The 14,986-nt window shown below is 46.6% G+C and overlaps 1 protein-coding gene across 13 annotated transcripts in view; it reads right to left on the bottom strand.

Annotated features, from left to right (window-relative positions):
- The window catches only part of PITPNM2 (phosphatidylinositol transfer protein membrane associated 2), a 123,649-nt gene extending 109,579 nt beyond the window's left edge, over positions 1-14,070 (bottom strand). For 7 of the 13 annotated variants that reach the window (XM_014253859.2, XM_088065178.1, XM_088065176.1 and 4 more), the window contains exon 1: positions 13,883-14,070. The gene's annotated coding sequence lies outside the window, so the exon portion shown is untranslated. The other 6 variants (XM_088065169.1, XM_088065173.1, XM_014253858.2 and 3 more) reach the window with 5 other exon arrangements.
- Positions 14,071-14,986: the final 916 nt, after the last annotated feature.

Genomic DNA, 14,986 nt, shown 5'->3' with positions numbered 1-14,986 from the left:
CAGCACACAGGAGGGCAAATCCAGGTCAGGAAAGCCCAGGCACCACATTTACACTCCTATTCCAGCCACCTGCTCTCCCCCAAGGCTGATTTTTGTCAGGAGGGCTGAGGGCAGAAGGAACCTGCCTGCAGAGCAAGTTCTTGCTTTGCCTGTCATTCCAAGCAGCCCCGTTGCCTTTCTAAGAGATTCCTTTGGGCAGCCTTGTCTTCACCTCCAACCACTGCACTGGTTCCAATGCTGCTTTTAAAGCAGCTGGGTTGCACTTTAGGGCACACTCGTGCTCTCCACTCCCCTCTCTACTGATGATTTCCCCAATTATATCCACATTCGTTTAGGTCTCCTTTAATGTCTTGGCTTATCTTTGTTTCTCTGTCCTCCAAGCAGCAGCCAGAGCAGAGCCAGCACTGGTCTAATGGTGATAGAGCAAGGCACGTCACCCATGGACCCCCAAAACCCACATGCTCACATTAAAATTGTCTCTATCTCACTCAATTCTCCATCAGCAGAAATATCCCTTTCAGGTCAGGAAGGGCACAGTCCTTCCCAGCTCTCCTTCCCAGCAGCAGGAGCTCTGTTGTGCACCAGAATGTGCAAATCTGGGCTCACAAGCACACAAATAAAAGCACATCTCCTTGCTGGGACTTGGATCCAAACCTCAACACCAGCACCTGCCACCAAAGTGTTACACAATAAATAAATAAAACATCAATATACTCTGTTTCCTCCCCTAAAGAACCTGAAAACAGAAAAACCATCAGTATCTTTAGCTGCAAACACTGATTCTGTTAACATAAATTTATGTCTTGCCAACAGCTTAAAATAAAAAACTGTAACTGATCTTCACTCCTGTAACTTCTTGCACAGCAATTTAAAGAAATATAATAGTGCTTGCACAGGTCAGATTCATCCTGGAGGAAGAGCAAATGTGAGTAACATTTCAGGACCATTAATCTCAGAAATCTCACCAAGAGCAAGCAGCCAGACAGCTTAAAAATATATTTAGTCCACAAATGCTTATTAACGTCATTTGCTGATTCACAGCTGAGCCAGGCACATAGAGCCCAAATGCCACTTCTGCTTTTCCAGGCTGGGTGGTAATAAAATAATAATAATAATAATAATAATAATAATAATAATAATAATAATAATAATAATAATAATAATAATGAAAGTGTTTGGCATCAAGTCGCTTAACCTATCTCAAAACCTTCTGTGATGCAGCTTTTAGATTGGATCTGTCAGAACTGGAAACCACAGGTCCAATCTGTGGCCCTGTGGTTTAGGATCCAATCACAATTTATCTGAAACTGAATCTTAGTTTTCTTTTCTTTCATTGACTATTGATCTTGCTGACAACATTAATACAGTCAAGACCAGGAGATAAATAAAATTAACTCTTCAGGCTTGCAACAAAATTAACACCAAAAATCACTACTTTTAAAATGGTAAAATTTAAAATTCTTTGTAACTGAAGAAATAATATTCAGTGATTTGATACCTGTTCCAGTATTGTGTGTGTGTCCTCTGGGGCAGAATTAACCCACTAAATTCTTAAGGAATGCTTTAAATAAAAATTCTTCTCACAGATGGAAATGTAAAGTGTTTCTTCCCCTACTGTTCTATACAATACGATGATGCAAAGCCCAAAGGACTTTCTCTCTACAGCAACTATTCAAATCTGTATGATGGAAATATATTTAAATATAATATTTTAATCTTGCTTTGCCTTTGAATTTTAAATGCCTTTTCATGAAAGCAAGTATTTCATTAGTCCTTTTAGCCATTCTACCATTATTTGCAAGTAAACAAGAATCCTCACATTACCTTTCCCTTTTAAAAGGACTCATTATAGCTATGTAGTTAACTCAATACACATCCAGTCTGATTGAGCCTCACCAATTTTCACAAGTTACACAATAATTCATTCCTCAAGCACATTGGGATTTTTCCACATCCATTCTTTCCCCATTTTCTACAAGCAAGACAAGTCTCTCTAGGTGCTGGTTATCCTCCCAAAAGAACCATCCACTACAGCCCACTTTGGTAAATAAATTATAAATAAATTGTAAATCAGAATTAGCAGGGCCTGGACACAGGGCTACAAAGGGTTTCAGAGCTTGGCTGAGGCCAATCTCAAAGCCCCCCAGAGTACCTGCAAGCCTGGAAGGGCAGCCACAAAGCCTCCTCCAGTTAAGGAAAATCAATCTTCCTACCTCCTTTATTATTTTTTATTCTGGGGTTGGGTTTTTTCCCCTGTGTCATAGGTTAGGGAAGGATGACAAAAGTTCTTCTTTTCAGTGACAGTAAGTCTGCAGCAATTGTTCCAAGCAGAAAAACTGAGTTCTCTGCACACTTGTTAATGGTACTGCAATCAAAAGTGATTAAAAGCAAAAACATTTCTGTACAAGAGAAAGTGAAAGTACTGCCTCTGGGAAAACAGAAACATTGGCATTTTCTCTGCAGCAAATACTATAAGTAATAGATAATTAATGTAGCCTAGGACATTATGACGTTTATGAAACTTGTTTTCTGGAATAATCATAAACAATTCACCTTGACTGTATTCCCAAGTCATCACTTTTTAAAGTCACTGCAGTTTGCAGAGGCCTTGCTGATGCTATTCTTAATTTACTTATTTTTAGGTGTGAGAACAGATTACCAAGGCAAAATTTAAACTTAAAAATTGTCAGATTTTCATCCTCTTCTATAATCATTAACCCTGTCTGCATTCCAGAAACATTTTGTGCTAAATGGAAATCAAGTACACAGTTAAAACTGCTTCTGCTTTCAAATTAAACTCCCGAAGTGTGGGAGGATTCTGCATTGTTAAACAAGGGGCACATTTGTCCAAACCACCAGGAAAAAGCAGCACAACAAAAACACAGAAATGTGAGTTAATGCAAGAGCTCCCAAAAGGCTGCAATGACATTTTTATTATGGCTGATTTGCAAAGAGGAATGTTACAAACTCAAAAGGTTTTCAGGGAAGCATCTCCCCAGGGAAGCCCTGGGCACTGGAGCAGCCCAGAACCGAATCAAAGACCACGTTTGGTTCTGGAGCAGCAGGACAGCTCAGCAGCACCTGAGGCACAGGAAATCAGACCACAGCTATTAATAGACAGATTCACATGTAAATATCTTTTGCAAAGAGGCAGAGGTGCTACATGGCTCGTTTTTAGCACCGATGTTGAAAACACCACATTGCATTAACTGAACTGGCATTTACCTTTCCATAGAGGATGATTAATTAATTATAAGATGCTTTCTGCTGGCTTCTGAAGGCTTCTCTGCTGAACTGATGTGCTGCACTTCACTTTCCAGTCTTTCCAGGAGGCAGCATCGCTGCCACCACTAAATCACTTTATCCTGGTGGGATGGGCAGAGCTCCCACCTCACCATTACCTGGACAGACACACCTGGTGATAACCCCAAACCACAACTCACCAGCCTTGGGCCATAAAAAGGCTTCTGCAAAGGCAGAGGCACTGACAGCACCATCTTGCCGGGAGAAATGAACCAGCACAACTGTTCCTCAAGACCACCACAACTGGTGTAGCTCAGCCTCCTGCTCTTGCCCAATCTGCATTAATAAATTCTAATCCCTAATGAGTGTCAGCTGTGGTCAAACACCACATGCCCATGGTTTGGGAGCATCAGTTTCAGACCACAGAGAGTCTCCAGAGCCCTTTATCCTCAGAAAAGGTGGTTTCTGTTCTCCTACCAGCCACCCTAAAGCGCTAAGGGGATGTAAGTGAGCAACTAAATATCAACAAACCACGGGGAAATAAATTCAAAATCCTGAAGAACTCTAATGGGAGGAACAGGCTCCAGGACGTGCCAGGAAATTAATCAACATGCAAGAGAAATGCAGCAGTCAACTGGAAAATACGAACAGCTTGGAAAGGCACTGAGACCGTTTTTCCCTCTCGGATGTTTGTAGCATCTGGACCCTCGGACTGCCCCGGGGTTACGTTCCCAAAGGAGCACAAGGTCCTGGCTGCACTGTAAGCAGCCAGACCCAAGGGAAAGGGAGGGAAAACAAACAGAAAAATACTTCCAGAAGCTGCCTGGGCTCTGGACTCTGCTGCAGCTATAATGAGTTTTTCATTTGCCAAGAGCCTTCTCCCTCCTTCCTTAGAAGTAATTAATCCTTTCTTAAAAGTCTTTATTCCCTTATATGAAATGGGAAGTGTTACAACCCATTGCTCTGATCAACTGCAAGAAAAGAAATTTTAAAAACCCCCAAACCCTACATTCTATAGTAGATCTTACAAGATTTTTAGGAACCTCACAGCAGTCTATGTAAAACAGAAAGTCACATTTAATATCACCCAAAGGTGGCAACCTGTTCCCCACACACATCACCTTCCCAAACCTCCCTCCTGCCTCTAGGGTGGGATCCTAGGAACCATCACCAGCAGCCCCTGCTGGCACTGGGATTGCTTTGGGGTGGGTAGATCTTAAAAAGCAGCTTTCAAGAGAGTCAAGCTTCAGACTCTCCTCTGAGAGTAGTAAAACCAAGGGGATTTTTTTTTTTTTTAAAGAGGAGGAAGAAAAAAAAAAGAAAAGAAAAAGCCTCTGGGTGGGTTCAGCACCTGTGTATGCCAGAGGCACTTCATGTTTTATTCATGAGAATGCTATCACCCCCGTGAAGGTTTCTAAGTGACTCAGCCAGACAGGGTCTGTACAACCAGCTTTCAGGAGGATCTTTTGTGGGGAAAAAAAAAATTAATTAGTCTGTTTGATTGATATTATGTTCCAGTCATTTCTAGCCAGGTATATTTCAAGCAGAGAACTCTATGTCAACTTCCACCTTGCCCCTTCCCATATAAATGTAGCAATTAGCAGAGAAAAATTAGTCAATTATGCAGTATTTCACCTTAAATAAAGCAACTCAAGAAATAAAACACCATTTAATTGGTAGCTGACAGCCAGGAAAGGAACACAGTCGCTGAGTAACGTGTTTAAAGAGGATCTGAAATCCATTCCTAGCCCTTGATGGAAGCCTGTCCTTGTCAATGAAATCCACAATCCATAATAATGCTCAGTATTGTGCTTTCAACCTCCGTTTTATCAGAGCTCATCTGCTGATCAATGAGGAGTCCCACAGAATAACACTCTGAATTTCAATGTCAACACAGCAGTACTGTGGTAATGATCGAAAATATTTACATATTGCCTCATTGATCGTGGGGTGTTCTCTTCCAACCATCTGGCTACTGGGCACTCATCTTTTTTATTATTTTATTTTATTTTTTAGGCCTTTACAACTATTTCAAGCAGGTTATCTTGACAGCTAACTTCCAGCATTCCGCCTGAATCAGGTTTGCCTGTTATTTTTAACCCAGGACATCAGCAACACTATTAATCAATTTCATCCCATCTCAGCGAATGGGAAAATAATTTTCTGAACAAGGACAAACCCCCCAAAACCCCAGCAAACACCTGCTCTGTGATGTGCCAATTCAGCTACAAGGTCTCGTTTTTAATGTGACTCAAGGGTGTCACCATCTCAACAACGGATGAGTCAAATGGAAATATGTCCCTGACTCTGCTCCCGCTGCCAGCCTCGAGGAAAGAAAGGCTGCCAGGGTTGTTTTTCCCACCTCCAGATGGAATATCCCTTGGTCTCTGCAGTGCAGGGCCCTGGGCACACAGCACAGGCCTGGGGTGATGCTCCCTTAGGAACTGCTCAGGTCCTGGTCGTTCAGACCAGGGGCTGCCAAGGACTGCAGGAATAAAAACCAGCACCAGCCAATCTGCTTTCCCTTCTCCCAGCTGAGCCTGTGCACCCCGAGACTCCCCAGCCCACCCCACTGTCCCCATGGTGGTGGATTTGCTGCACCCTCTGCCCCCCTGCGGGTCCAGAGATCCACCTGGAGCCAGAAACAGTGGGGAGAAATTGGGATTTAGCCGCAAGAAAATCCAAACAAAAGCAAAAAGCACCTTCCTGCGAGGTGCTCTGAGCACCGAGGTGCTGCAGCCCCCAGCACAGCACAACCAGTTTCCACTCAACTCTTGTCTTGCTGAGCACAGGCTTCCATGTAAAAATGAATTTTTAAAAAGCCTGGAAAAGCTTATCCATGTGCATTCTCCTAGGAAGCTTAAGAGCAAGTTAAAATAAAATATGCAGGAAAGACTAACATCTACAAGATCTACAAGGCTGCTGCAAGATACCTCAGCAGGGAACTTGCTGGGAATATTAAAAAGGTGGTTCTCAAACAGTTGTCAAACTGATTTCAAGGAGGTTTTTAGTGGCTCCAAATCTGTTTATAATCAGAAACTGACACTCATGGCTGCTGCTACCATAAACTTGATTTAGGAAAAATGGGAGGTCTGAAAGCCAAATTATACTCAATCTTTAAACCAGGAATTAAAATCCTCACTCAATGCTGTTTAGCTGATGATTTTGGTAACAATGTTTAAGACAAAGCATCACCTTTTTTTTTCAGTTCTACTTTGCTAACAAGGAATACAACGCAAGTTCTAACAGCAAAATGACATTCAGACAACAAAAGACAGAGCAGGGAGGGGGAAAGTGCTCTGACATATCTGCCTTTGATAATACAGATGCTCCATTAGACAGTGAAATAAATCTCCCCTTTATGTCAAGCTCCTTTTGCTGCTGGGGCACCTGAACAAAAGAACAGGCAGGAAGATAGAAAGCTCTTTCCTCTCCATCCTCTCTGCCCAGATGCTTGCAGACATGATGCAGAAGGTTTGACCTAAAGATACCCAAGTGCCCACCCCCAGCAAGTCAAACCATCATCCCCTGCTCTAAACAAAAGGATAAATGAAAACTGGGAAGCCAGGACAACACACAAAAGCTGAACCAGAGTTTAATTCTTCATCCAGGCTTATCCAAATATGCTCTTTCTTCTTACAGTGGCAGTGTGCTAGATAAAGGTGCCCCTCTGAAAAACTTATTTATAGGTATTAAATGTAAGCAAAAGAGAGCATTAAAATTGTTTTGGTCCCAATAGAAACAGTTGTGCCCAGGCTAAACACATTTTTTAGGATATGTGATGGAAGATGTTTACTGTTTGTTGAAGTTAAAACACTAAAACATGGAACCATGTTTTACAATCCAGAGACAAGTTAGACAAACAAGGAGTCCCGTGAGTCTGGATAAATGATCCTTAAAAACAAGGGAGGGAGAACAAAACAGGCTATGTGTTCATCAGTTCATTCAGTGGATCAGAAGCCTAAAAGCCTCATGTCTAGCCTGCTCAAGAAATTCACAAGGAAACAAGGAAAGCAAAACAAAACCAGAGACAGAAAACTCAGGAATTTTAGTGTCTTTTCTGCTGGATTGTGCCTGCAACATTTCTTATGTCTGCTCTTGGTTTACCCTTGTTTAGACAGAAATGATCCTCCACCTTGCTGTGAAGAGCACAGAGAATGTTACTGAGGAAATGGGATGGCAGAGAAAAAGCAAGCAAGAGGCCTTCCTCCTCCTCCTGCTCTTTTCCAACAAATATCTCCGAGTTATTTACACCCTCGTATCCCAAACTCCCCCTCCAGTTTCACAGCTTGCAGTTTACTCTGCATTCTGGTGGAGACAACACGTGTTTAGCTTCAGCATGTTTGGGCTGGAACAGCCTCTGAACGTGAGGCCGGGTCACAGAGCCCACAGAGGGAAGGATTTCCAGATGCAGAGACAGGAGAGAAAATAAGAGCCAGAAACACGAGGCTCCACCACCCTGGAGAAATCAACCTGCTCCGTGGAGGAGACAACTTAAACAGCTTGGCAACGCCTACAGCTGGTGCTCAACCTCAGATCCAGTGAAAAGATGTAAATATTTAGATTTCAATTTCATCTGATATGATAAATATAAAATCTCTATTTCCTTCTTTAAAAAAAGGCAACATTAAAATAGGTAAGCCACCCACATAGAGAAAGTGACTCTACCGTGTTTGTACCTTTGGAAGGTTATTTAAGTTATGGTATTGATCTTGAAACAAATTAAAAGTGAAACTATTCCCACTGAGCTGTCCTCTGATATATATAAAACATAATTATATATACCACGTTTATATATAAATGCATATGTGAAATTGTTTTGTTGTTCCTTCCAAACGTAGTGGCTGATGGTAGCCCATTATTTTTTTCCACCTCTTCAGAAATGCCCACAGCCCTCCAGGTTTTGCTATGGATAACTCTGACACATTTTGAGACACAAAATGATCCAAACCCAACTCCTTATGAATACCTGTACAAAACACAAGTGAAGCTGAACTCCTGTTTACCACGGCTGTACTAGAAAAACCTGAAATCCTCCCATAACCTTCTAAAGCACATAATGGAATTAAGGCCCCTCTACACCAGAGTTAAGTCATGCAAATACCAAACTTCTTTGGAGCTGGAGATAACACGGCCTCACCCCTGCAGTGCCCAGATACCTTGGCATGCTGATGTGATTACACACTCCCACCCTCCAAATTGGTTATCACGCCATTAAAATGCCTTCCCAGGTCACTGCTCTGAGGGTTAAGCCTGAATTAGTATCCCGAAGCTCCCTGATCGTTATGTAAGTCCCAGCAATCCAAACAAATCAGAGTTTGCTTCCCTGCCCATTACAGGAATCCCTGTCCAACGATGAATTACAAATCTTTCAGCAGTTCATTCACTATTTTCTTCCCCGAGTCCTCACCAGCTGTGCCTTCCCAGCTCACAGCAAACCACCTCTGTTCCATTAATGGATTTTCTGGACCGCAGTTCCCTGCCCCCACCATGAGACCATAGAATCTGATGGAAAACCCCCGAGTAAAAATCCCAGTGTCTGTCTCTGACTGGAGACTGAGCTGTTTAAAGAAAGCCATGAGCGACAAATCACTTTTCCTCACCACATCGAGGGACTCTCCAATTCACCTAATCCCACCTGTTTTCCTGCCAAGGAGAGTTTTAAAGTTCGTGCCCACATCTCAGCACTCACCAACCTCAGGTGTCCAAACACACAAAGCCAGGATTGTAAAAGCTGTGCAGAGTCCTCGCTATCCAAGGTACTCGGTACTCAGCCTTGGGTTATTTTTGTGGGAAAACAACTTGAGGTCCACAGGGGTGCAGATTTCTGGATGTTGTAGGTCGTCAAATCTGTCTGAGCAAGATTTTCCTGGCTGTTTAAAGCCAGGGGAAAAAAAAAAAAAAACAAAACCAAAGATTTGGAGTTCTCAGCCACTACCTGGGTCAGGAGAAGCCAAAAATCAGCCGGTGCTGCTGTTGGGAGACGGCGACTCTGCCGTGGGTGCCCCTGCTCCTATCAGCACTCCTTCCTCAGCCGAGGTGTGTGCTTTGTCCCTGCCCTCGCTGGCACCCTGGGCACACTCAGGGCGCTGGCAGGTGTGTCCCTGCCCAGGACAATGAGCTCTGCAGCCCTGCCAGGCCACCACCCTTCACTGACCCAGCCACCAAACCCAAGGGTCCTGCTCATCCTCCTCACCACCGTGGCACAGGGAAGCCCAGAGGCAGGAAGGCACTGTTTTCCCACCCATTTCCCTCCTGGATGGCCTCTCCCTGCAAAGCCAGCACCTCCTTAGACATGGCCAAGCTCCCCAGGGCAGGTTTTAGCCCTGTGCCAACTGGAGTTTTTTCCCTGCACCCAGATTTGCCCAAAATTTTTATTATGAATATAAATATTTATAAATATTTATCTCCACTTGCCTGAGCAAGCTCTTATTTCTTCTCTCCTCTGAAGCCTGATCCTGTGTCACACACTCAGGAAGAACTGCAGGAAGGGGAAGCAGCTCTGTCTCCAGATCCTGCCATCCCTCAGGAGGTCCCCTGCACCTCCCCCTGCCCTCCTTCAAGATGAAAGATACATTTTTCCAACTGGTTTCTAAGTTCTCCAGCGGGATTTACTGAAGCATTTGGCTGTGAGCTTCTAAGAATTATTTTTTTAATTAAAACCAAAAATTAAAACCATCATCCAGTCACACCAGCAAACTCTCTTTCCTACAGAAAATGCACAAGCCCGACTTCAGGAGCTCTGTCTATTGACTTGGCATCGTGCTGATTAGAACTCCCTGTAGTGACAGGATCTGGGCCAGCCCCAGGCTAGATTGTTTTCTTCTTACATTAAGAACATCCAAATATCATCCATTACTTTGTTCATTTAAATTTTCCTGGGACTCTTGGCATGGACACCACAATTAGAGAAGCCACATTCCCTTTCAGTTTTGTGGGTGAGCTCAGACAGACTCTGCCCCTGTACAATCTTGTGGCACTTGGATTTCCTCCAACACCCAGGAAATAAAGTTATAAATAAAAAGTGTTTTATTTATTCCCTCCCCCCCCCATTAATTATTCCATTTCTAGTCACACTGAAAACTACAGAACATTTTTGTTTATAAGATGCTTTTGAGCTCAAAATTAAATTTAGGCATATTTTACCAATTTGGGGAGATAAACAGAAATATTAATTGCATCATACCCTACGTCAGCCAATTTTAAAATTAAATGAGAAAGCATCTTCACCACTTAGAGAAATTGGCTGTTTAGAAAACCATGGGTTGCTTTTTCCTTCTAAGAAAATAAAAATAAAGCAAAGAGACACATCGATGCCTGTTTCTAACCTCCCTCTTATTTGAGTCTCTACTAAGAGGAAACCTAAAAGAAAAACACCTTAAAAGAAGAAATGTTTCTCTAGGGATCCTGCTGGTCCTGGAACAGGACATTATGGTGAATATGCATGAAAGGCATGAGTCAAACTGTACTCAGGAGCAAGCATCAGCTTTCACTTGCCATTTTCCAAAGCCTTCCACTCAGGCTGCCAAGACAGCAACTGAATGACAAGAGTTTTATTTGAATGCAGAGGGGAAATTAATGCTTCTTAGGACTAATTGGAAGAACCTTCTTTAAATTAGCTCACTTGAAGGATGTGCTGCTTCTCTCTTTGGCCAGCTCACAGAAGCAGTAACAATTTGTGAATCAAAAGAGAGTATTTAAATTTAAAGCCTTTTAGCCCCATTGTCAGTTTTAAGTTTTGAAAATTTCTATTAGGGGGGAAAAAAAAATCAGGACAAGGTCTTTCCAAACTGGTTGCTGTCAAGTAAAATGAGAAGTTAGATAAAACTCCCACGTGCCAGATGGTAAATCACAATAAATGCTCAGGCTGTTAGATGCACAACAAGCGACAAAGCATTGACACACACCATCAGCAGCAAACCCAAAATAGAAAAGATATTTTAATAAGAAGTTGTCATTCGGGGAAAAGATCCTCGTGAAGCTCATCAGAATCAAAAGTCATACACTGAGGGCTTCTTATTTTCCTCATCACTTCACATAAGCTTCAGAACAGCCAACAGTTTCAGGTGACTTACATTAAGCTCAGGGCTATAGTCAGCAAGAGCCTTGGAGTTCACTATTTAGGCTCCACTTCTGACCCCTTCTGCCAAGTTCTTAAAAAAAATACTGTTAAAGGATACCAGGGAATTGTTTACTCCAACCTTTATGGTTTCCCAAACAGAGATGCAAGAAAAAGTTTTATTAAGAAGATAAACAGCTGCTACTGAACACGGTTTAGATGGCAACAAAAGCATCTAAGGGCCATAAAGGGAATAGTAAGGGAATTAAAAAGCATTTTTATGCATGAAGATGGCTAACATCTGTACATTCATTAAAGTGGTATCAACTATGCTTTTAATTAAAAGTTAGTGACAGAAACTTAAATATGATTAATGAAGCCCAGCAGCCTACCAGAAGTCTGCTCCATCAAAAGCAGCACAAGCTGCATTCCCAGCCCTGGATGCTGATTTCTTCCCCTCTCAGAGATGCTGCCACAACCAGAACACACTGCAAGGACCACAAAGCAGAAATCCTGAGACAAACAACAAGACAGGACAAGTCTGCAACAGTGCTTTCATGCCTGGCCATCCTTTATTCTGTATATCCCGAGGAGGCGTTTTAATTACCGAGCAGCCCGCGGCCAAAAAAACAAGGAGCTGGTTACCTGTCAGAATAACCAAGCACTCAGAGATCCACCAGCCATGGGAGGCACCAGGTGTGCCACAGGAAAAGAGGGAAAAGGGCTGCCCTACAAACAGCAATCTCCTTTTCAACAGTGCTGGGGGGGAAGACCCCTCACCCAGAAGCCAGTGCTGAACTCTTTATGGCAGTCAGTCGTCTTGTGTTACTCGGGAGCACAACGCAGTCATGACAAAAATAAACCACGATAAAAATACAACACAAGCAAAATGATGTGGGCACAGAGCAGCAATCGGTGCCATGGGGGGACAAGGAGTCCTACAGCCACTGATATTCTCATATGCACTCAGACATCCGCCTGTTTGAGCCCTGATGTTCACAAGGACTGATCTATTGCCACTGTCCTGTTCAGAGCTGAGCACTCACAGATTATGTCTTCGAAGACTGAAGACGCTTCCTAACATCCAATTTTCACTCAGCAGCTTCCAGACACACAGAGCAAAGAGAAGATGGAACCTCTCACTTTACAGCAGGTACCAACACATGAAGAAACTTTTTTTTTTTTTCTTAAATACATAGTTTAAATAAACTTCACCTAAGTCATGGCATTTAAACATGCAATGTGACAGGACTGACTTGTGTACTGAGCAGGGCGCTCCTCTGAGGGGCTCCCTGAATGATGCTCCCAGCCCTAGGCTGAGCACTTCAGTGCACTCTGTGCTTCTGCTTCTTCAGTGGAGCAGGAGAGGCTGGAGAGGAGGTTAAGGAAGGGATTTAAACGCTCCCACAGCTGGGCAAAAATCTGGAGCTGTTCACACTGTAGCCGTGGGGCAGCAGCACGCTCCAGGATGGAGCCCAGGGCTGTTCGGGAACCCTTCTGTCAAGGGATGGGGAAGCCAGAAGAAAGGACTGCCAGGCCCAGCAAAAAAAACAATCCCCTCTTGCAGCCCGTCATCCAGCTACGGAATGGGCATTCTGCTTTTTCCGAAGGGAAGAATCTCTCCCTCTCACTAGGAAAAGCACAGCCTAAGGAGCACGGCCAGCTCCCAGTCACCACCCAGCAGCGCCCTGACACAGGGGGGTCTCGAGCCCCGAAAGCTCACGGGGCTGTCCCTCAGCTATAATGAGACCAGCGGCATTTATTCTTTGAAGCTGCTGTGGGTTTCAGCCTCTTCTCCCACAGGGATGGGAGGCATCCCCGGGCAGCACCTTCATACCCTCCCCATGCCAGGCCCCGTCCGAGGGGCTCCTGGGCCACCGCACGACAAAACCTCCACCGGGGGCCTCTGCCAGAGCCGAATTCTGCTGAAATTCAAGGCTCGGAGATGCGGTACCCGAGGAAGGAGGTCAGGACGGAGCTCTCCCGGGGGCTGGGTCCGGCCTCGAGCCATGACCGCCCCGAACGCTCCGGGTGCCGCGACCCGGCGCTGAGGGTGCTCCGTCCGTCCGCTCGTCCCCGGCTGTCCACGCGGGCACGGAGCGGTGTCTGCCGCCCGCAACCCGGCAGGGCAGGGAGAGCCCGACACCGGCTGTGCCACACGCCGGACCTCGGCAGCGCGGGGCTGCGGTCCCGCGTCCCTGGCGTGTGGTGCGGGGCGCCGCTATGGCCGCAGGGCCCTCCCGGTCACCGACTGCTCCATCGGGAAACTTTTACCACCGCATCCCGGCCGAGGAGGGCCAGCCCGGCCCCGCTCAGGCCGCGGCAGCCTCCAGGTGCCGGCCGGGACCCGCCGCGGCCCGCGGGGGCCGTTCCGCGGTCCCGGGAGGGGCCCCCGCGCCGCACCGGCCCCTCCGCGGAGCTGCAGCCGCCCCGCGGGCCCGGCCACCCCAGCTCAGCTCCCCTCAGGCCCGCTTCGGTTCCCGCCCCCGCCTCGGCACGGCCGGGCCAGCCCGGGGGCCACCAGGTGTTGGTGCTCGCCCCGCCGCCCCCCGCCCGCCCTCAGCGCCCCCCGGCACGCACCGGCTGCTCCCGGCCGCGGCTCCCGCTGCTGCTGGTGCTGCTGCTGCTGCTGCTGCCGATGCCGCCGCGGCTCGGCGGCTGCCGTTGCTTACCGGTCGCTGCCTACCGGCATGCCCGCGCACCGCTGGCATAATCCCCGGCGCGGGCGGGCCGGGCGCGGGCAGCTCCTCGCCCGCCGGCGTTGCCGCGGCGCGGGGACGGCGGAGGCGGGGGGAGGCGAGGCGAGGCGGGCGGGCCGCCGCAGCTGAGGGGGAGGAGGGAACGGGGAAGGCGAAGAGCCCCTCACCGGCACTGCCTCTGCCCTACTGTGGCACGGCGGCCGCGCAGATTTATCCGCCCGCCGAGCCGAGCCGAGCCCCGCGCACCGGCAGCACCGGGAGCCGCCACTTCCTTCCCCGCTCCGCGCCCCCTCAGCGGGCGGGGCGAGGGCGCCCCCTGCCGGCCGCGGCGGGAAGCGCGGGAAAGCGGGGCCGCCTCGCCGGGCGGGGAAGGTGCGGAGAAAGAACGGGGAAATAGTGGAGAAAGAACGGGGAAATAGTGGAGAAAGAACGGGGAAATAGTGGAGAAAGAGCGGGGAAATAGTGGAGAAAGAACGGGGAAAGAGCTGGGTACACCGGGATGGTCCTGCCTTCCTCCGTTCGCCGCCCCCGCTGTCTCGTTGGCCGCTCGCTGCCGGTACCGGTGGAAGGTAACGGCGCTCACCGAGCCCCAGCCCGCGCTCTGCCCTCACCTGCCCCCAGAGCCGCGCTGGAGACTCCTCGAACTTTACTCTCTGCAAAGCTTAGTGAAGGGGAAAAAAAAAAATCTCAAAAAGCTCAGCGATCGTTTGTTTAATTCAGAAACCTCAGAAAAAGACCCTGCGATGAAATTTACAGTGGCCTTCTAAACCTTCGTTAATTTCCTGCGGTTGTTTTTCATTCAGGATGCATCATCCCAGCGCTTCTTCCCTCTCTGCAAAGGCAAAATACTCGCAGTTTGTTTTATAACTGCTCCCTGCATTGCCACACTAAGTTGTAGTCCACATTACACATTACAGCTTTATGTCTAAATCTTCAATGCTGCAACTTTTAAAATTTGCTTTCTAGAGATGTGAACAAACAGAAA

The sequence above is a fragment of the Pseudopodoces humilis genome, chromosome 20 (assembly GCF_049639895.1).
Source record: "Pseudopodoces humilis isolate 2021_Gansu_Grassland_sample_001 chromosome 20, ASM4963989v1, whole genome shotgun sequence".
Taxonomy (NCBI): Eukaryota; Metazoa; Chordata; class Aves; order Passeriformes; family Paridae; genus Pseudopodoces; species Pseudopodoces humilis.
Note: the sequence above shows the minus strand (reverse complement) of the source record. Positions and strands in the feature narration are given on the sequence as shown.